General features: G+C 34.8%; 1 long non-coding RNA gene across 1 annotated transcript; it reads right to left on the bottom strand.

Annotated features, from left to right (window-relative positions):
- Positions 1-5586: 5586 nt before the first annotated feature.
- Positions 5587-6384, bottom strand: LOC123561114 (uncharacterized). Its single transcript, XR_008365895.1, has 2 exons — positions 6215-6384; positions 5587-5691 (listed from the first exon to the last, which is right to left on the bottom strand). It is a non-coding gene; the product is annotated as an uncharacterized LOC123561114 (long non-coding RNA).
- Positions 6385-21888: the final 15504 nt, after the last annotated feature.

Raw genomic sequence — 21888 nt, 5'->3', positions numbered from 1 at the left:
CTAGGTGGAAACATTTGCTCCCAATAGTCTCCATTTTCAAAATCACTTTTAATTTTTTATTTTTTTATTTTTTATTTTTTTGGTCAAAAATAACTTTGGCTTGTAATGTTGACTTTATTACATGGGGATGTAATTCAAATAGATTTTGAAGTATACAAATGGTTTTGTGTAAATTTAAGAGTTACTTTTAAAAACTTTGTTGATTTTAGGACACCAGTTATACCTTGTTGTTGTTGTTTGAATGCAGTGTGAATTTGTTTTATACAAGTTATATTTTGATAAGTTTAATATACTTCAGGGCAGGTAAATTATGTATTTAAACTTGTTACAGCAATAATGAAATGCCACAAGAAAGCATGCAGTTAAGTCTGAAAATGAAATTGGTTACATGATTATTTTTCTGGTTGCTTGTTCTATGAACTATATGAGCCGTGCCATGAGAAAACCAACATAGTGGGTGTGCGACCAGCATGGATCCAGACCAGCCTGCGCATCCGCGCAGTCTGGTCAGGCTCCATGCTGTTCGCTTTTAAAGCCTATTGGAATTGGAGAAACTGTTAGCGAACAGCATGGATCCTGACCAGACTGCGCGGATGCGCAGGCTGGTCTGGATCCATGCTGGTCGCACACCCACTATGTTGGTTTTCTCATGGCATGGCTCATATTATTGCGGTATTTTGTTAACTCGTTGACGTAAATATCGTTCATTCATGTTTGAAATACAGAGTTTCTGTGTCTGAAATTTATCTTTGTTGACATGGTCCTGAAATTACAATTTGTATTATTTGTGAGATTGTTGGAATGAGAGGCATACATGTGAGTAACATTTGTTTTCCCGTCTCTTTACCAATGAAATACCACACTTACAGTGTAAACATGTGGCCATCCCCTGTTTTACCAGTGAAATACCACACTTACAGTGTAAACATGTGGCCATCCCCTGTTTTACCAATGAAATACCACACTTACAGTGTAAACATGTGGCCATCCCCTGTTTTACCAATGAAATACCACACAAGTTTACAGTGTAAACATGTGGCCATCCCCTGTTTAATTTATACTATGCTTGGTAATGAATTCCTAAACTTTTTGAGTCAGAAACCTTATTTATACAACAACTTAAGTGAGATTTAGTTTGAACCTATTTTTGTAACATCATTCTGGATTTCTGACCAATACTTGAATCTTGGTAAGGAATTGTGGAGATTATTACTGGGGATTTGAACCCGCAACCTCTGGATCAGGAATCCACCTTGCACCACTGAGTCTTTGGGAGATTGTATGTGGCTTTGAAGAGTTGTGAAAAACTCCATCATTTTTTTCTATTCTCATTTTTTGTTATAGTCAATAATTTCTGTGCAGTATGTGACAGATATTTGCTGGTAATAGAATGAAATAATTCTGTTGATTTTATTTCAATTATTTTCTTTTTATTTCAGCATTTTATTTTGTTTTATTTTCGCATAATTGATATATTTTATGCAAAGTATGTCTTTTTATTTTATTTTATTGTTTTGTTTTGCACATTTAAATGCATAATTCTTGTTTTGTTATTATTTTACCCTTATTTTGCTCTATATTGCAATCTTTTGTCACCTTGCTGAAGGGAAATAAGTATTATTTGTATATTGTGTTCACAGTTTTATTTGAGATTTCCTCCCTTTATTGTTATGTTCAGTTAACTGTATAATGAGTACATTGCTCTGTACTTGTGTATTAAGTTATATTAAAGGAATAGAGCAGAATGCAAATTTCGTACTTTAACTCTGGTCATAAGATAATTTATAAAACCTGTGTAAAATAACAGTTATTAAATTAGGAGATGTAGTCTGAATTTGAGGTGTTTCACCTTCTATATTTTTTGTGTTCTTCTTACTCATTGTGTAAACAAAACTTTGCATAAAAATTATATAATTTAAGTGAAAAAAGGGGTTTCTTGTGCCATTTTGAAATCAGTTATTTTTTTTTCTCACTTTTGAATATATAAGACTCCATGATAAAATACCTAAAATTTCCAGTATTTGAAGACTTTCATCCATTTTATTTCATGCAAAACTATATTCTGTCTGATGCAATGTCTCGTGTGAACCAAGTTTGCATGTAAAATATGTTAATTCAGTTAGAATATTTTATACACAATGAGACAGACAGAAAAAAAACATTACCTTATACATTACCTTTAGTTGTGCTTGCCTAAAGAGTTAGAATAATGCTGAATTACACTGCAACCTGTATTAAACAGCCAGCCCAGCGAGTAGCATAGTATGACTGCTTAACAGTTTAAGACAGGTGGCTGCTGAAGACAAAGAACAAAGAGTCAAGTTGGAAAGTAGCTGACTGGCTGCTTTAGGCAGATGGTTGCTTAATACAGATGGCTTCTAAGGCAGGATCAACTGCATACTTGTCTCAGACAGATGGTTTATTCCTGATTGTACAAGTTATCTCCTGCAAATTCAGTTGAATTGTCTGATTCATGTGGGGAAGTTGGCAGTTACTTGCGGAGAACAGGTTTGTACTGGTACAGAATCCAGGAACACTGGTTAGGTTAACTGCCCGCCGTTATATGACTGAAATAGTGTTGAAAAACGGCGTTAAACCCAAAACAAACAAACAAACAAATCAGTTGAATTGTAATAAAGCAGACTTGTAGATTTTGGGTGTATGTAAACTACATTTTTTTTTGCATTTACTAGGATTTCAATCAAATGTCTTGGTAACACTTGTTAAAATGTATGTCTATAGTATTTCTATTAATACAGAATACATCTAATGAATTGTTTAGGTACATCTTTTATTAAACTTTATGATTTTTGTACAATTTTTAAATTTGTTGTTTTGAACTAATATAAATATTTCTACTAAAGTTCTGGCTTTCCTTGGTGGGACTGGATTATGACCCATTCTATAGTATCATATTGACTGGTTCTGAGATCTATGCCAATTTTTCTAGAGAACCAGTCTCCAAACTTCCTGTACAGTACCATTCAACAGCAAGTTACATCTGCAGGTACATTTTACATTACTTTATATTTATACAGTATTTTTTATTGCTTTATTGCTTTATGTGCTATACATGTACTTTGAAATTATGCTACACTATTGATTCTGTGAGAAAACGCATAATTTGAATATTCATCCATATACACTTAGAAAACTTGTGTCTGTTTTCTCAGCACAACAAATCTACAGATCACTACTTGTTGAACAGTATGTTTTTACATAGTAAGGTAAAACATGTCTTTTCATACCTTGATATTATTTCATACATTATATTCAAAATGCATTTTGTACTAAAATACTTACATTACAATGTTTTCAAACATATTTCATGCACAGCTGTTTTATATTGTTCTAGTCATTTTTGATGCATTAAAACATTGTAAAATTCAACCAATGTTTTACATGTTTTAAATTTTGCAAGGTTATAAAATAGGTTAAACCTTATTTAAACCAAAATTCAAACCTTGTTTTTTCAGGTTTATATTTTATCATGTTTTTATATACAATATTACCTTTTTAGTTCAATCTTGTTTCAGAATAATGTACAAGCTTTTAAAATACAAACCTGCTTCAAGTTGTCCTTTTGTGTCTTTGTTGTGGAAAATCAAGACAATAATTGCTAAAAGATGATTAAATTTCAAAATTTGATCACAGTATCCTAGGTTGACAAGTTTAGTGTAATCCCATGTATGAAAATAAGTATGTCTGTTTAAAGGTTTCTGTAACACCAACGACAGGTTCTTATTCCATTTATAAATTGATCTCAGACTTTCGTTCAGGTTTTTCTCATTCTGCAAGGTGTATGAACTCATGTTAGTTTCTTTTTAAATGCCACATGCATGAAAACAGAGATAGGCGAATATGCAATTTCTGCAAGGAATTGTCAGAAAATAAAAGAGTTTTATCAGTATTTTTACATCGTCCCTCATGTATTTGAAGTTGAGAAATCATCCATCGTTTTTTTGTGTAATTGTGTTGAAAATATTGAATATTGTTACATGAACATGTACAGTTATAAGTGACTATTTTTGACAGCATGTGTGTTTGTAGTTCTGCATTGTACATGTATCTGAAAATTTCTTTGTAAAACATTTCTGAAGTTATGAAAAATGGAAGTGCCATAATTTTAACACATGCTCAGCATTTTGAAGGCTAAAGAAATTAGAGTTAGGAATTTTTCAGAGATTGAATGGTTTGAAGAATACAATAAAATGTGATCCAGAAGGTGTAACAGTAGAGACAAAGAAGACTAGATTTGTTATTCAGAATACACTTGAATGTATGGGAAAATGTTTTTCTTAAACTAAATCAGTATTAAATGAAAGCATGCTGCCACCTCAGTAAAAAAAGCGTGGTTAACTTACTTCTAATGTCAATGCAGTTAACTACTTTTTGTGCCAAGGTGACAATTTGCTCGTACAGAGCCAGTGAGGAAAAAATACGAGAAAATAAAATAGGAAAATGCCTTTTTGTAATTGATGGTGCTTTTGTGTACTAAAAATCTTATTGTTAAATAACAGTCAGATTCACAATAACTTTTTATCTTGATATTGTGAGAATATATTTCTGCTTTAACTTTTGTAAAATCTGCACAAGTGTTGAACAGTTGTGTGAAGTTATATATGTACCAAATGAAATGTAAGTTATCATTCCCCACCTCCCCACAACATACCCCTTGTATCATATTGTTGCTGCATAATAGTTGCTATGGTGATACTTTTTGTTAAAACTAGGGAAGTCATCATTGGTTAAAATGTACTTAAAATAAATTTCAGTGTTAAATAAATTTTATTTTCTATGAAAACACATACAACTTTGGACACAATTAAAATTCTTTAGCATGCCTTAATACACATTTCTGTACAAAGTTACATCTTAGGTATATACTACATTTTTTTGTCAAATATAGACCACTTGTATTCTCAAATTGTTTACAGTATAATTACAGAATTACAGAATTACTTCTATGGTGTGACCTATGGTATAATGATCCCGAAAAACAAAGATGTATCCAATGTACTGGCACTTTCAGAAAGCAGACCGAGTTCTCAGCTCTGGGCCATAAATACCAGTGTTTTTATTTAGATTTGGACATGACCATTGATGTACTTTACTAGAATTGACAATGATATTATTTTAGCATACAGAATATTACCTTGTTGCAAGAAATCTATTAACTGCCATGTAAATAATTTGCAGTGACAGGTTATTTGCATCAAGGTGATGTTGTTAGATGTTAAATGCTTGTTTTTGCAGAGTCCATTATGTATGTCTCAGAAATATGAGTGCAATTATTGGTATATATTATATACATGTATTATATTATATGATATGAAAATAAAGTTAATTTTCTACAACTGTTTTCTAATTCTTATTTTCTTGGATAGAATCCGTTGTTACTAGTAAGTCCGAGCTGCTTTTCAGACAATGTTACATTAATAAGTTAAATTTTCTAAAGAACAAAAGTGCGCACATGTATGCATTGACGACCGCTTAAGTGGGACTCTTATTACAAATGTATACATAAACAATGAATGGATACCGTGATCCAAAAGGAACAGTAGATATCACAACACTAGGCTTCAAGAAGAGTAAGATTTTTATCAATAGATCTATATCTGTAATTCATTTGAGAATTTAAAACTGAACAACGATATCGCATGTCTCTATCCAACAACAACACTGCTGTCCCTGAAAAATGAAAAGTTGTTACTTATCAGTGAACGAAAGTACTTTGGACATCAAAGTCTAGAGTCTAGAAAGCCCGTTGTTTTTGAAATCCGTATTTTTTTTGCCAGTTCAAGATCACAAAACTAACCTAAATGATGTTTTGCTCCTGATTTTGAATAATTACAATAAATGATGATTTCTGCAAGCCTTCTCAGAAAAAGTTGCTTTTTGAAAGACCCGAACTGAAGGTGTACATCATGTGCCATGTAATTCTGGTGCAGTTATTATATCATCATAAAACTATTTTTCCTTTGATTTTGTTTAAACAAAACTGTCGGACTGATTGTAAAATATATAGAAAGGGTATTCAGAAACCGCTGCCAGTGTCGTAAAGATAGCTATAACGGCTGCCCCATTTACTTGCATCTGTAAGACTCAATTTAATTCTGTTAATAAGTTTACCACAATGAGTCTGCTTATTTGATGTAGATAATTGAAAAACAAGCATGGTTTTATTTTCTAATAGGTAGGATATCAATCTTACTTCTGTTTGCAGATAAAATGTTCGTGGGATTTGCACTCCCTGTCATTCCAGGCACCCTGTCCCCATAGAAGCGCGCAGTTCTCGGTTCTACGTATAATAAATGTTATTTTAATGAAAAGACGATAGTTGAAAATATATTAATGAACTTTTTAAATGTGTCTTTTTAAATTAAATCAATATACTCTCGTTCCATCGTAGGTTTCCTATAGCCCCGCATCAATTGTATAGCTGGTGTATGGCGTATGGCTGGTGTATGGCGTATAGCTGGTGTATGGCGTATGGCTGGTGTATGGCGTATAGCTGGTGTATGGCGTATAGCTTGGTGTATGGCGTATAGCTTGGTGTATGGCGTATGGCTGGTGTATGGCGTATGGCTGGTGTAAGGCGTATGGCTGGTGTATGGGGTATGGCTGGTGTAAGGGGTATGGCTGGTGTATGGCGTATGGCTGGTGTATGGCGTATAGCTGGTGTATGGCGTATGGCGTATAGCTGGTGTATGGGGTATAGCTGGTGTATGGCGTATAGCTGGTGTATGGCGTATAGCTGGTGTATGGGGTATAGCTGGTGTATGGTGTATGGCTGGTGTATGGTGTATGGCTGGTGTATGGTGTATAGCTGGTGTATGGCGTATGGCTGGTGTATGGTGTATAGCTGGTGTATGGCGTATGGCTGGTGTATGGGGTATAGCTGGTGTATGGTGTATAGCTGGTGTATGGTGTATGGCACTGAGTGTGTTTGCTGTGCCCAATACTTCTGTGGATCTTAAGTTTACTTTTAATAAATTTCAGACTGTTAAAATGTAGATAATTGATAACATTGACATCTAGGACTTCGTGTTACTCACAGTGGCTCTAAACCAGTTTAGCTTCGTTTCCACAAAAGAATAGCAGTTGCCTTGAAATGTTAACCATTGGTCTGGGCATCCATTGACAACTGTAAGAGATAATTAAGTCCAGAAGCTACTTACTGACGACATTTTCAATAAAACAAAAACATACTGAAAATTTTTAATGTTATTAAATTTGCATTGAGCAATATGCTCGAGTATTTTAGCAGAGTAATGCTTTAGTTGCGCGTTTTTGAACTGTCCAGTAACCTAAAATTGACTGAGATTGATGATCGTTTTGGTCATGATTTTATTTCCAAATTTGTGTCCTCCTGTTACTGCTGACCATCCTTTACTAGGGTAGATATTGCAGGCCCTGGTGTGTTCTCAACCATTCCAGTAGAGCATATCCTCTGTATATCTACAGCATTGCTAGCCGGTATCAAAGTAACAAAACAAATAACAGTGATAAAACCAGTCCAAGATAACTTGGAAGATATCTTCAAACTTACAAATACAGCGAAAATACCCCATTTAAAGTTTCAAATTTATGTACTAAAATAGGGATATCATTCAACAGGAAAAGCAAGGTTCTCTCAAGCCACTACCAAATAGCAGTGTATGGAAAAGTTTGAAAACTTAATATGAACACAAAAATGCATAGAAAAGTAAAATGTACTGGTAATAAGCAAAAAGAGAATAATGTACATTAGGAAATCACCTTGGAGCGGACAGCTGCAAAAACACCACTTGGAAAGTTTAAATCGGTTAATTATTATTATTATTATGATATACCGCAATTATATAGCACTATTTTCATATAAAATACGTTACATAAAAGCATCTGTATAATGTACACATAAAACATGGTAATTTAATTATTATAAAAATAGAATTTAGAATTACATTATGATAATGAAATACATAGCGTTTTAATTAAAGATGAACAGATTAAACTCCCAATAACAACAGCAACAGCAACAACAAAATAGTGAAATATACAAAAAATAAAAAATATTAAATCACAATTTAAAGTAGGCCTATACTTATAATATTTTGTCACACTAGAGTTCTTGAAATGCCGACCAAGTATCTGCATTACTCCGCCAGGTAATTAGTGAAATTAGTTCCCATGGAGTTGTATGAAATAATGCGTCTTTAGTGCTTCTTTGAAACTTTGCAAGGTCTTGCACTCTCTTATGCCAGATGGGAGGGCATTCCATAACCTGGCAGCTGCTCTATGAAAGCTCCTGTCACTATATCACTCTTTCTGGCATTTTTGTACCATTAATGTTAATGAATTATTTTGGGCGTTGCCTCCGTGGCCGAGTGGTTAAGGTCGCTGACTTCAAATCACTAGCCCCTCATCGATGTAGGTTCGAGCCTCACTTGGGGCGTTGAATTCTTCATGTGAGGAAGCCATCCGGCTGGCTTACGGAAGGTTGGTGGTTCTACCCAGGTGCCCGCTCGTGATGAAATAATGCACGGACGGGCACCTGGGGTCTTCCTACACCATTAAAGCTGAAAAGTCGCCATATGACCTATCATGTGTCGGTGCAACGTTAAATCCAACAAAAAAATACTTCTGGAGGGCTTATATATTTCTAACATGTTCACTTCAAAAGCTGGCGATTGATCATTGAGTGCCTTATGTGTTAGAATTTGTTATTCTACCCTGCACTGCACAGGAAGCCAATGGAGTTCACGCAATACAGGTGTTATCATGATGGTCGTATCTGGGTGTTTTGCTTACGATTCTAGCTGCAGTGTTTAGGACATTTTGTAGTTTGTTCATTAACAGTTTTGAAATCGGATCAAGAAGTGAGTAACAGTAATCCAAATATGGCCAATTTGCCGTAACTGTGCAAAGGACTTTCTACACACGCTATTCACATGTTACTCCATTTTCATGTTCGAGTCCAGGAAAGCACCGAGGTTCCTGACACTACCTGATTGTTTGATTTTAGAGCTGTCTACTGTCACAGAAGCATTTGAAACAGATAGTGATTTGTATTCAGATGAAAATACGATTAATTCCGTTTTTTTTCAGCTTTAAGTTTCAACATGTCAGTATTCATCCAACTTACTATATTCACTGGACAACTTTCAACGCGATGGATGGCCTCTTCAATAGACATTCTGTCTATCGGTTTGAAGGATTGATATAACTGCGAATCGTCCGAATAGAAATGATTATTCAGTCCATGCTTTCTGTACATAGCTCCGAATGGTTTTGTGTACATTGTGTAGTTCTTGACTCCAAGACAGACCATTGGGGTACACTATACTTTATGAGTACTGGTTGTGATAGCTCATCGTCCATGCATACGATCTGGTAGCGGTCACTAATTTATAGCGTCCGTTACACATCCGTATTCGTAAGTCATCCGGTGTATCCGTTTAGAAATCGGGGGCATCCAGGGGCAAAGGTGCGAAGTTTTGAACATGCTCAAAATTTTGCCACGGATAATATATCCGTAAGGAACCCGTAATAAATCCGTAACAGTTCCGAAAAAGATCGTAACAGATCTTAAAAGATCCTAACTGCCCGGAAGACAACCACTGCGGTAAAAAAAGACGAGCTATTACGGTTTTATTCCGGTGCTAATAAGGTTAATTGAGTTTCTGTTACGACTGCATTAGAGATTTATAGCGTAACAGATTCGCAAAACCCATTTTTTCTTACGCTTTTTGGAGCAATCCGGGAGTGGGAATCCGGAACTCATCCGCAAGCCCATCCCCTAGCGGTATGACATCATCCATGCGAGTGGTTGCTTTCCTGTAAAATACCAAAGTGAAGTTCTAGACGATGAATCAGCGTCTTGTGATCAATAGTGTCAAATACTGTAAAGAGATTAAGCATCACAAGAATAGCCACATTGTTCTTCTCCAACGATTGAAGAATGTCATACTGGACTCTTTAGGACGGTTTCGGTCGAGTGGATTGTCTTATAAGCAGATTAATTGACTTAATGAAGTTCATTGTTCCTCAGATGATATTCAATTAAAAAATTTGGTTTAGACAGAAAAGGCAGATTTGACATAAGTCTATAGTTTTTACGACATTGGCATCTCGTGACCTCAACGCGAAACTAGTCTATGTGTATATAGAAATAGAAGCAGATAGACTAGTTTCGCGTTGAGGCCACGATCTGGGTTTGGCTTTTTTAAAAAAAGGTCTTATTCGTGAAGGTTTTAACGACTTGGGCGCATACGCAGCATCTAGATATGATATGCATTTATAATTTTTGTTATCACTGGTGTTAGTTTGTCAAGACATCCTTTTAATAACCAGTTTTGGATAAGATCTAATTCACAAGATTTGTTTGCTGACATTTAAATTATTGATTCATTTCGTCTTCTAAGATTTGAGTAAACTCAACATAACTGACACCTGTGTATTCAGTTTCTATGTAATCTGAATCAAGATTATGGTTGCAATGTTATATTGTTTCAGATTGTTTCGATCTTTCCAATAAGGAAGTAACTGAAGTCTTGTGCGAGATGCTGTGGAGATGAATGTGAAGGTAAAATAAACACGAGTTTGTTTTAGCATCTTTTTCACGTCAGCACACTGTGTTCGGTAAATTTGGTGACCGATTGTGAGTTTACTTTCATGCTATTTGCGTTCTAATTTGCGTTTCTGATGTTTCGCTTTGTGGAGTTGCTCGGTATACCACAGACATGAAGGTCTTGACACAATAGTCTTGGTAGTAAAGGAGCGTGTTTGTCTAGTATACAAATAGGTTGATTTGAATATTCCTCCACACATTTATTAATATCAGATGAAGTGCATTAATTAAGTGTTAAAGAACTCTTATTCTTCGTATATGTGATTTCCTGTATGACACAGCGTTTCGTTCTGCTGGGGTAGTTTGGAAGCTTTAGCGACGTATATCTTAGCGTAATTATCACGTGACACCTTTAAATTGGAAACAGAGAGTCCAGGAACTATGACTTCAACATTTGAAACTGTGCTACCATATCCCTGGTTAACATTACATCCAAAATATGCCTAGCAAATTGTGTTGGTTCTAGTACACGTTTGCGTATGCCACATGCGTCTAGACTGCTTGTGTCACTATTTTCCGATAAATCAAGATGGAAGTTAAGGTCACCACAATGGTGGTGGTCGTGTCAACTGTAGCATATTTAGTTAAGAAATGAGGCCATTCAAGCCGCATAGACTGTCCGCCTATAACTACATTGCAATCCATATTCTTAAACTGGGGAAATTCTTTGTCTTTGCGTGATGTGACAATGTTAACTTGTATGGCTACCTTGTACGCTCCCTTCGCGCCTACCACTACAATGGACATGCTTTATTTTGTAAACATCGGGCACGAGTTCGCTTTTGACAAGCAAGCAACCGAGCCATGTTTCAGTTAAAGAATAAATGTCGAATTAATTTGTAAGAATGCAGTCACATATGAAGAGTGTTTTATGTTTTATTTTTCACTGATCGTATATATTTATTGAGCAAATCTTAATGATTTGTGCCCTATTACTATTGTACAGTTTTCAGATTATATCCGTATCAAGTTGTTACCATTTACCCCATCGTTAGTGTCCCATACTCGTCTTATTTGATTTTTGCCACCTCTAGTCCCTCTATATCTCTTATAATGTTTTGATAATAATCGGATTTAGCTAATTGTCTAATATTGTGCAACTCAGATCTTTTATAAATAATCCTCGGTGACAACACATTATTGCTGCAGGCTAGGCTTATATATGAATGTTTTAATATTGAATTGCAATACAGTATGCATACCTTTTTTTTAAATTCAAATATCTTAAAAAATACAATTATAATTCATATTCAATTTATAACACTCCAATCTTAACAAATTAATATCCAATATACCGGCATCTATTTTACAGAATTCTGATTAAGTATAAATGTCAGAAAATTATCAATATTTGAGAAAAATGAAAATATGCAGCCTATACATGACGCATTGCATTGCATTGCAGGTCCCTGCCCCCAATGTTTTCAAGTGACAAGATAGTATAAGTTCATGTTATTCCCGCCAGATGAATCCTATTGTAACTGTGGGAAACTTACCAGGTGTAATCAGTCTGTACTTTAAGCTGTTCGGGACAATAGCCAAATAATATTGACTAGCAACACTACATGACTAGCAACGTTCGTGCTGCCCGCGCCAAAGGAAATCACTCTTGCTGTGTTCCGTGTTCAGGCTATCGCCCCGTAGGCCGTACCAGACCGTACGCGGGCACTACAATCCTTAACCTACTCCATAGTAACAATTGGGACAGTACTAGTATGTATAACACACAAAAAGAAACGCTTGTTTCAAGTAGTGTATGACACTGTATAATTTACCTTGTATTATCATGAAATTACAGTTTAAATCATTAAATGTACATTGTATAATGGTAGATAGATAGCTCATTTTTCTTTAAAACAGAAAAAAATTACCTTTCAGTCCTATCATTGCTAGACAAATAACACACAAACAGCGTGTTACCATTGTCATTTTTATGCAGATATAACTGCAAAATTGTAAGCACAATAAGTACTGCCTTATCTTATCGGCAACTTTAACAAACGCTGTAGATATAATCAAACTTGGTCAAGTTCTTTGATATATGTATTTAGAACTTACTTGATGTTACAAAACGGTTTTGGTACGTGAGGGACGGGCTTTAGTTGGTCGTATGTTATGCAGGCCGCCATGTTGTAAATTTAAAAGAAAATAAGATTTCCGTGCTATTTTTCTCTGCTTTGGAAGGCCATAGTGTAAGTCAGGTGTTTTAATCCTTTACAATATGCATAATTGTTATTGTTTATACCAAGAAATAATGTCTCTGTTACTTTATAACATTTTGGCAGTTTCTTTCGCTTGGGGTTCGTCCGCTATATTTTTCGTACCAGATAGGTGATTTCTTTCCCTTTCTTTCCAACACAAGGATCTAGATGTATTCAAAGAAACTCTAGAATCTGAAAGTCAAATCCTTATTGATTGGTTCGATATAAACCAAATGCAAGCTAATCCAGAAAAATTCCAGTCCATTTGCATAGGAAACAAAACTAATAAAGCAGTCAAATCCTTCAACATAGGTCAAAATGAAATAATATGTGAAGACGAGGTTAAACTACTAGGAGTCAATCTTGATTTCCAGCTAAATTTTGACTCCCAGGTTACCAATCTCTGCAGAAAGGCCGCCAAACAACTTAACGTATTACAGAGACTGAGCAAATTTCTCAATGAAAATACAAGACTAATTATTTTTAAATCTTTTATTAGATCAAATTTTAATTACTGTCTTCTAATTTGGCACTTTTGTTCAAAAACCAACACTGAGAAACTTGAAAAAATACAATTTAGAGCTCTTAAGATTGTCTATAATGACTTTACTTCTTCATATAAAACTCTATTAAACAAAGTAAATTTAACAACATTACATCTAAACAGACTACGAACCATTGCCATCGAACTTTTAAATGTATACACCATCTTTCGCCTTAATATCTGCAAAATATTGTAAAATTAAAATCTTCTAATTATGATTTCAGGTATGAAAATGTTCTAGAAGTGCCACAAGTAAGGACAACAAGGTATGGAAGAAACTCATTTAGGTTTGAGGCCGTCAGGGTGTGGAACAGTCTGCCAAATGACATGAGAACCATAGATAGGTACAAAGACTTTGTCAGACTGGTCCGCACCTGCATGGACTGGCCCCAAATGTAAATGTGCCATGTGTCAGTGAGTGTATGCTGTATGTTTGCTTATTGTATGTGCTGTTGTCCTGCTTGCTTTGTTTTGCTTGCTTGTTTTTTGCTTGCTTTTTCTCTATCATGCTTTGTCTTGAGTACATAAGTTGTTTTTTGTGTATTTAGTTCATATCCTTTGTTCAAAATTTGTTTCATTGGTAATTCTCTGCTTGTTTTAAAAATGCTGCTGTTATCACATTTTATGTAAACATGACTCTCTGCGAGAAAGTTGCTGATCAGTTCTTCGCAAATCTGATTTGAGGAGATATCTGTTCTTAATCTCATCTTATCTGTCACACTTTTGTGTTATTTTTGCTAATCAGTTTTTTATTTAGTTACTTTTATGGCAGTTTTTAGGCCTAGGTCAAGATCAGCAGCTTTCCCACAGGTTTTACCTTTTCTTTTTTTCTTTCTTCTGTATAATACTCTTCATGCCTCATTTTTTTTTTCTCTTAGTTGCATGGTACAGATTTAGCTTAGTTTTTTCCTTTATAATAATCTGCTGTGCTTTAAAAGCCTATTATTAAATATGTGCTCCTCTCTTAGTTTGTCTTAGTTTAGTTAATTTTATGTAAATATGTACTGTAAGTTGTCTGTTTTGTTTTTATGTTTTAACTTGTGTGCTTCTTTTCTCCTAGGGTAGATGACAGATATGGGTGTGGTGGAGTGAATGACCTCTCCAGGCCCTTTTCCCAAATCTACAACTTTCTTTCGGTAGTTTTTGGGACATTTACTTAGATAGGGTTTTTGTTTTTACACTTGCCACAATACCCATAATGTCATCTACTTATTTGTAATTAACTAATTTAGTTTTGCTTGATTTTGTATCCCTCTTTTCAGCATGTATGTTTTAATTTAGCTTTGAAGGGGAGTAACAAAGTCAGTAATGTTTATGTACTGTTACAGAGTTACTTCCCTTGTTCTTTTATGACTGCTTTCTCTTTACAGCTGTTTTATTTTTTTATTTTATTTTTGTTATTACTATATCATACGTTTGTCGGGGAAAAAGCTTTAAGCTAATGTTTTAAATTTTTAATTTCATATCCGACGTAAAATAAGTTTTTTTGTATCTTGTATCTTGTTCTTACTTCGTCCCCTACACTTCGTACTCAAAATTTTTGATTCGTCCCGAGTCGTTTCGTACTTGCTTCTTAGAGTCCTTTAAACGTTTCTTAAACGAGTTATTTACAATTTTTTTGCTGTAAAACTTTGATATCATAGAATCGTCATTCAGTATAACTGTACTTGTGGGTCTATTTTTTTACCTTAATGTCAGAATTGCTACAACTATGTTAGTAATTACTGTATTTGGTTATTTGTGTATTATCTAGTCTCACTAAATGGTGTAAACTGTCTGTCCAGATTTATTTGGGTATGACTATGGAGATCTGTACAGCTCTAGGTCTTTTTTCTACTGTTTATTCATGCATTTTTATTTAATCTGGGTATATGTTAAGGAACATAAAACATGTATATCTTTACTAAGTGTACTTTCTTTGTTAATTTCAGCCTTTTACGTTCAGATCAACACGCTGTATACGTTAACCAGCAATAAAGTATTCAAGCAAACAGTTCTCGCTTTTTGGTTGTGCAACACTTGATCATGACGCAAATATACGTAATCACCATGGATTATTTTAAGGCCTATGCTATTTTGAAATTATGAATTAGGTGGGTGGGGTACATGATATTATTTCTGAGGAATTTCGAAGTTACTGTAAAACAAACGTTATTCCAATGTGACAATACATCAAAACCATGAAGTGCTGAACTCTTACTTTAATTAAAAAAGTAAAGTGGGAAAAGTTATCAGTATGTTCATGTCACAATTTTCGGGGTAAGTATTCTATGTCATCGTGCATAACTGCGAAAAACTATAACATACATAATAAAGCTAAACTATCCGTGTAAATGAGCTGAGAGCTATTTTCTATCTCCGTTTATTACTTTTCTAAAAAACACATTACAATTTACCAGGTGTTGGCAAATTTGTCATTTTTGTGCACATGCCTTTACACATGAAAGAAGTCCGAACTATAGGTATGGTGTGCGAGAAGGGCCTGAGCGCTTACGTAGTGCTCATTTACAGGGATTGTACTGCTCAGATAAATATATATATATAACTTTATCATAAGTCCGCAAAGTGCAACAAAAGAAATAGCAGTATTAATTTTGTAATAATATTATTTATTTACAAGGTATATCTGACAAATGACATCGAGAATTCTAACTGACCATTTAGAAAGCTGCATTTTCAAGTACCTGAAATTTTCCACTTTGGATAAAAAAGATTTTTTTTTACAATAGATAATAACTGACTACAGAAGGTAATAAAAATACCTTTGACCTAGAGAATGCTACAACCTACTAAACTTCAAAGTTTAAGTTTATAATTATATTGAACACGTTTGCTTTAATTTAAGGTGAAAAATAAACTAGAACTCTATGATAAAAATCGAATAGATCATTTCGGACATGTTAGACAGTGAGAAAGCAAACATATCGTACGTATTATTTAGCAAGGATGATTTGCACTGTGAATATATACTTTTTACACTTAACATTTAATTCCACGAGTACACACACATAATTATACATATATATTTACCTTTACCTTTTATACATTAGGAATATGTTTGTTTTACGTGTAAGATTAAAGCATTAACCCCTCGTGAAAATATAATGCATGTGGCGTTCACTGTTGATATATAATTGTAATATTATATTTTGACGTTACACTGAAACAAACAAACCCTTTTTGCATATTCATTTATATAAACATATAAACAAACAAACAAACAAAAACGGGAACAATGTTTATTTTGTATGCTGAGAGTAACACCGAAACGACACAATGAACTTTTCCCAGGTTTTGTTGGTGGGGAAAGGCTCCAGGTGCTCCTCCAGACATTTTTTGGGGCTCAGACTAGTACCTAGATCGAGACACTAACCTCAGCAGGATGGCTTCCTTATGTGAAAAGTTTTACACCTCAAGTGAGTTTTTGATCCCACGTCGGTGATGGGCGAGGAATTCGAAGCCAGCGGCCATGACCATCAAGTTTTTCTTTTGCAAGTATAAAACATAAATATTCAATAAAATTTCGTGAACATAACTGATACTCTCAATGACATTTACCACGTCGGAAATTACAAATGGTTTGCCGAATACACCATACTTTTAATTACAAAAGTTTACACACCATGTGGTCGGAAAGCACGAAATTTACGTTCTTGAACTAATATGTGAATCGTCATGTTTGAAATGTAAACAAAGGCATAAAAGTAACTGTTTTCATGTTCGTGGTAAGGATCGACTTGTGATTGTCAATGTTCCCGATACGGAATATATATGAATGTATAAAACGGGCCATTTCATCTTACAGGACTAAGAAGAACATATATAGTAAGCGGTTGTTTATTTATTGTATTTATGTTCTAGTAACCTTTGACACTGATTTCGAGGACAGCCCGGGTTTGTGACATATACATGTCTGTTGTTGGCTGGAAAAAGATGGGTCCAAAATTTAAACTAAAAGCTATATTGCAAAATTTTTCGTTATTTCTGTGCATACAGTTCGATTGTTTAAAGGTTAGAATATCAGAAAATTACAGGAAATAAACATATCTTGAAAAAGTCCCGATCTTTCATCATTTGTTTGATTGGCGCATGATTACAAATTTAATGTTAGTAGGCCGTGATGTCCATGAAGCCGTGTAAAGTGATAATTTTGATGACACGTTGGTTTTATTTTGTAATTGTGAATGATCGTTAAGTGATCAGAAAGATCGGACAGTGGGATGTTATAAAAAAGTGATTCTTTATTTAGATTAGAAAGTCAATCGTACTCAACAATAAGGAAATCTAAGGTAAAATACTCCTTTTATTTCGTTCACTGATGAAAACATGGCGGACATATTTTTGTAAAAGAGCGGTGCACGTGTGATTCGTGTAACACAGTTTAACGACGTTTTCTTAGGAAACTAACGCTCAGCTCATTTACACTGACATATCCTTGATTGAAGAATATATATATTGTATATATATGAGAGACTTACGGTTCCAAATACTTACCCCGAAAATTCCTATGCATTTTCTTCTAATGCACTGTTGGGACATGTTTTTGAGTGTCATTGATACTTTATAATTTATTCGGAGATCCATTTTTTATTATTATTAGTTTCTCTTTGATCCCCGCGCATTTTTCGTGTTGTTACGACAATTCCATTTTTACATGGGATTTTTTCATTTTCAAAATAACATAGTCCTTAAATAACTTTGACGAAGCTAGCTGGTTTCTCTGTTGTCTAGTCAAAACTCTAAAACTCCCGATACGCTTGCGCGGCATGAACGCACAGGACATCGTCAGAAATTAACTCTAATTAAACTGGGGTATAGCCGCAGATCTTGACAGAAGCCAGATAGGACCGCTTAGCAAAGAAAGACACCTGCTAGTAGATACCACGAAATTATTCCGAAAACTCCCCGAGCTCCCTTGTCCCAAAGCCGAACGTTAGGTGCGGATGGGTAGGGGCAAATCATTCCTCTTGTCTTCCTGATATTGCTAAGAACATATTCTCACCGGGTCACTGTACGTTTAAGTCTCATTGATCAAGTAATATAAACACAAAAGGTCACTGTATTTTTCTTGGACTTGAACAACTGTTCAGCCGTTTAAACTAATTGAACAGGTAAAAAAGGAATAAGAGATTTTATCAAAATATCTATAATTTATTTAGGAATTTCAAATTGAACACCTCTGTCACACTACGTCAGCACTCTACCCAACAACTATACTGCTGTCCCTGAAAAACGAAAAGTTGAATTAACCCGCATAACTTAGTCGGCTATGATCAATTTTATATGTAATGGTTAAAGATATGCAAACATATATAGGTATCTAAGTTCTATTTGAAGTGCCAGAAAATAGATAAAGCATATATCTAAAGTGCAATATTGTCTTTGTATATCATGTGTAAACGCGATAGTTTTGTTATAAACATGAAATACAGCAAACTTTTGCTAAATCCATTTTTCCATAGATCTACTAGTAATTGTTTTCCCTTATAGTTATCAACAACAACATCAACAACATTTTCAAGTCATATTAACTTGCCTACGGCTATTGAAATTAAAAAAAAATATGCGCATGAGTTGGTATGATATATGATAATACAAACAAGTGAATGAAGTATTGCCATGCAATACAAAGTCCCCTACTGGAAGCCACCTAATTTTCTCTACTGCAGTATAACATAATGAACTGATATCTGTCAATGATGTATAAACAATATTGTACTACATATACAATATGTTATAACAACACACTTGGATTAAAATGTGCATATATAAAAACCCACAGTTGTTTTCATATTGAATTTTTTTGGCTGATTATAAAAATGTTATCATGTAAGTTATTTATAGTAACAACAAAGGGAAATTAATCTTTAACAAATAAAAAAAAAAAAAAAAAAAAAAAAAAAAAATCTATATAATATAAGTCCACAAGAAACTCTTTACCAGGTAGAGATAGGTCAAAATACACCTAAAAATTGGATGTAACATGCATGCTGTACCACAGAAAAGTGGTCTCGATTTTTCTCTACCGCCAGTAATAAAAAAGTTACAATAAAATCTATTTATAGTAATAACAAAGAGACGTAATTCTAAAAACAAGGGTGCCTCATGGTGGTGAACATTTGGTCCAAGTTACATCAAAATCCCTCCATGCATGAAGAAGAAATGTTCCGTACAAAGTCATTCTTGAATTTGACCTTTGACCTCTAAATATGACCTTGACCTTAGACCTAGGGACCTGGTTCTTGCGCATGACATGTTGTCTCATCCAGGGAATATTTGTGCCAACTGATATCTAAATCCTGCTTTGCATGACAAAGTATAGACCGGACAGGAAAAAAAATCCTCTTGACCTTTGATCTCAAAGTGTGACCTTGACCTTTAAGCTAGGGTACGGGTTTTTGCGCATGACAAGTCGTCTCATCATGGAAACATTTATGCCAAGTATATTGTAATCCCCTTTATGGATGACAGAGTTCTGGATCGGACAGGGAAAAAACCTTATTGACCTTTGACCTCCAATTGTGACCTTGACCTTTGAGCTAAGGGTCTGGGCTTTGCGCATGACATGTTGTCTCATCATGGCGAACATTTGTGCCAAGTAATATTAAAATCCCTTCATGGATGGCAGAGTTATGGACGGGGCAGGAAAAAAATTCTGTTGACCTTTGACCCCCAATTGTGACCTTGGGCCTTTGAGCTAGGGGTCCGGGATTTGCGCATGACACGTCGTCTCATCATGGGGAACACTTGTGCTAAATGATATTAAAATCCCTTAAATGAATGTCAGAGTTATGGACCGGACACGAAACAACCCTGTTCATGCTATGTTAACATTTGACTGCTAAGTGTGACCTTGACCTTGAGCTAGGGTCTGAAAGTTGTGCACGACACATCGTCTTATTATGAGGTACATTTGTGCCAAGTAATATTAAAATCCCTTCATAGATGGGGGAGTTATGGACCGGACAGGAAAAAGGCCTTGTTGACCTTTGACCTCCAAATTTTGACCTTGACCTTAAGCTAGGGGTCCAGGTTTTGCGCATGACACGTCGTCTCCTCATGGGAAACATTTGTGCCAAGTAATATTAAAATCTCTTCATGGATGGAGAGTTATGGACCGGACAGGAAAAAAGCCCTGTTGACCTTTGACCTCCAATTGTGACCTTGACCTTTGAGCTAGGGTCTGGGATTTGCGCATGACACATCATCTCATCATGGGAACATTTGTGCCAAGTAATACTAAAATCCCTTCAAGGATGGGAGAGTTGTGGACCGGACAGGAAAAAAGCCCTGTTTACCTTTGACCTCCAATTGTGACCTTGACCTTTGAGCTAGGGGTCCGGGTTTGCGCATGACACGTCGTCTCATCATGGGGGAAAATTTGTGCCAAGTAATATTAAAATCCCTTCATGGATGACAGAGTTATGGACCGGACACGAAATTGCGGATGGACGGACGGACAGACAGACGGACGGACGGAATGACGGAAAAGTGCATTCCTATAGTCCCCGAAACTGGTTTTCAACCAGTAGGGGACTAATAAACATAAAATGATATCTTGTTTGCAATATCACAATTAATCAGCTCAGAATTTGCACGCCTTGCTAATGTTGAAAAACGTAGGTTCGGGTGTGGGGGTTTATACTCCATTGATAAAATACACTTAAATTCCAGTTTACTACATCAGTTTATTATGTGATGGATAAATAGTCTAAATGATGGAAATAATGTTGTCAAAATTATAGTTCTCTCATTCCTCTGGTCTAAAGTCACTTATAATTATAACTGTAAAGTATTTCATTTCTTGTTTCTATGATCTGTCATTTTCAAAGTCCGAGCCAAAAGTAAAGAATCCCCTCCCTAGTTCTGACCTAGGTTTATATACAAAAGCATGTACCCTCCCATATTTGGAGTGTATCATAGTAATGAAAGACAAAGATTACCCCTGATATTTATGAGGATAACCGTTGACTGATGGTACCATCCCAAATACGGAGCCACCTCTAACTCTAACAATTCAGACATGTTTACGATGGTACATGATGACAACATACCCTGATAAAATGATACAAAAATGATACACACTCCAGTCCCAACCAATGAATATGAATACCTAAACTATTATATCATTGAAATTGCTCCTCAATATAAATGATTGTCATCAATAGTAGCAAACATGCTATACTTTGTGTTTTAATAAAACTCATGATTATAGTTCTGAAGAACTATGTGACTAAATACTTCTCAAAGTAGTATACATGTAAAATGACTATTATACTAATGTATGTATGAAACATTAAAAGTGTAAAAAAAATCACCAGCTGTCCTAGTAAAACACATGTAAAATAAAATCCAGTGTTGAATTCAGTTCATCTAATAAGGTGAATATATATATGTAAGTACATTCACACAATGTTTATTTCACTCACACTAAGTCCTGGTGCCTTTATTTATTTTAATATTAACACAGTATGATGATAGAAATAGGCACAATTTTGATTAATTTCATTGATATGGTAGTCGTCTTTACC

The sequence above is a fragment of the Mercenaria mercenaria genome, chromosome 10 (genome assembly GCF_021730395.1).
Source record: "Mercenaria mercenaria strain notata chromosome 10, MADL_Memer_1, whole genome shotgun sequence".
Lineage (NCBI taxonomy): Eukaryota > Metazoa > Mollusca > Bivalvia > Venerida > Veneridae > Mercenaria > Mercenaria mercenaria.
This window is presented reverse-complemented; position numbering and strand designations above follow the sequence as displayed.